At 52.2% G+C, this 2,106-nt stretch overlaps 1 non-coding gene and 1 pseudogene across 2 annotated transcripts in view; one reads left to right on the top strand and one right to left on the bottom strand.

Moving 5' to 3' along the window:
• Positions 1–2,106, top strand: part of LOC105550294 — a 931,651-nt pseudogene that overhangs the window by 845,090 nt on the left and 84,455 nt on the right. The gene's annotated exons all lie outside the window — the stretch shown is intronic.
• TRNAQ-CUG lies at positions 1,529–1,600 on the bottom strand. Its single transcript has one exon. It is a non-coding gene; the product is annotated as a tRNA-Gln (tRNA).

The raw sequence follows: 2,106 nt of genomic DNA, 5'->3' as shown, positions 1-2,106 counted from the left end.
ACTGCAAGCTCCGCCTCCCGGGTTTACGCCATTCTCCTGCCTCAGCCTCCCCAGTAGCTGGGACTACAGGCGCCCGCCACCTCGCCCGGCTAATTTTTTTGTATTTTTAGTAGAGACAGGGTTTCACCGTGTTAGCCCAGATGGTCTGGATCTCCTGACCTCGTGATCCGCCCGTCTCGGCCTCCCAAAGTGCTCAGATTACAGGCTTGAGCCACCGCGCCTGGCCTGGAATAACAATTTTCAACGCGTGCAGCCAACCTGTATATAAATATTGTTACTCTTTGTCCAATTTTCCTCCCCAGGCCCTGCAGTCCAGCCTGCAAGGGGAAACAGAGTTTGTGTGTTTCCTTACCTTCTAGTCCACTCCAAGGAGCCAAGAATTCGTCATCTCACCCCCCTCAACCCCGGCTCGTCCTCCAAACTGAGCCCTTCAAAGACTGCGGTGATTTTCAGTCCTTCGTAATCGCTCTCAGTCCCAAAACATGAAAATGAGAGCGATGGTCCTGAGCGCCTGGAGCGACATCTTAGTTCGCTCCCAAGAGCCATCAGGAACCTCATTCCAAGTGCTCTGAAGAGCAGGAGAGAACATTTTTAACTCTGGTAGCGTCCTAAGGCGTCTTCTCCTTGGGGCAGGGTTCTGACGGGACGAGGTAGAGCCCCACCGTCAGGGACTCGCCCCTCAGAGCTGCTCAGGCTCCTCTTCCCCGTGGTGCCGCGGGAGCTCGGCCGGGGCGGCGGAGGATCAGAACCCGCGCTCCCAGGCCGTGTGCTTGAAGAGGCCGCCTGGAGGATTTCTCTTTCCGGCTCAGATCTTGGGATAAAGAAATGAGATTTCCCGGAGTCAGGTTCCGAAGCTTAGTGAAACAGTGACTTTTAGGGTCCGCAATAGAGACGCAGGCGCCAAAGATTCGGCATAAAAATCTTAATATGAAGAAGTGAATAAATTAACATTTGGAATCAGATGGACCATGTGAATAAAGCAGTCCTACTCCCAAGTTAGGTCTCCAACCATCCATCCTAAGCTGAGACACAATCTCCAATGACTGAGCTAACCCCATCAAAATTTCCCACGTCACCATTTACTTACCAAAATGACAATGGGTGACATTACGAGATTTTCCGGGTGAAAGGAATCTCTGGGTCTAGGACTGAGGGGCGACAGCCTTTTTAGTGGAGGAGACCTCTCACCCCAAGGCGGGGGAGCGGGAGGTCCGGGCCTCCGATTGCTGGGTGCCACGAGGCTAGCCCAGGAAGGGGACCCTGCAGGCTCGGTGATCCCGACTGGATGATTCGGCAATTTCCCTGTGGTCCCGGCCACTGTAAAAACCCGGCTTCTGGGACCCCGAACACCGAAGACGGAGACGAAGAGGGGACAAGGAGCGCGGGGGACATCGCGAGGCTTAGACAGCGGGAGCAGAAGCGACACGGAGGCCCGCAGCTCAGAGCTTGTGGACATCAGTGGAATCCCCATTCCATTTAGGGAGTAAAACACGGCACTACCGTCCTAATTAAACAGAAAGGTACACAAAGGTTCCACCGAGACTCGAACTCGGATCGCTGGATTCAGAGTCCAGAGTGCTCACCATTACACCATGGAACCTCACAATGCAAATTTGCTGGTGGTGTCTGAATTCCTAATAAGTGGCAATAGTTCTCACCCACCCATGTCAAGGCATTTCTATTATCCCACAAGCAACACTCGAGGAAGGTGGATCAGTAGGAAGGAGCCATCCCTCTTGCTTTCTCTCTGCCCTCTCCTTTGATCGGCTCCTATCATTGCATTTGTACCTCGGAAAACGAGGCAACATCCACTGTGGGTTTAGGGCCAGAGAAGAGCCCTTGAAGCCTCCGTCATAAGAGTTTCCTGTGCCGAGGTGAAATTCCTTCCTTCCTTCCTTTCTTTCTTCCTTCCTTTTCTTTCTTTCTTCCTTCCTTTTCTTTCTTTCTCTCTCTTTCTCTCTCTTTTCCTTCCTTCCTTCCTTCCTTCCTTCCTTCCTTCCTTCCTTCTTTCCTTCCTCTTTCTCCCTCCTCTCTTCCTTCCTCCCTCACTTTTTTTTCTTTCTTTCCTTCCTTCCCTTCTTTCTTTCCTTCCTTCCTTCCTTCCTT

Source organism: Mandrillus leucophaeus, unplaced genomic scaffold, assembly GCF_000951045.1.
Source record: "Mandrillus leucophaeus isolate KB7577 unplaced genomic scaffold, Mleu.le_1.0 Scaffold475, whole genome shotgun sequence".
NCBI classification, from domain to species: domain Eukaryota; kingdom Metazoa; phylum Chordata; class Mammalia; order Primates; family Cercopithecidae; genus Mandrillus; species Mandrillus leucophaeus.
Note: the sequence above shows the minus strand (reverse complement) of the source record. Positions and strands in the feature narration are given on the sequence as shown.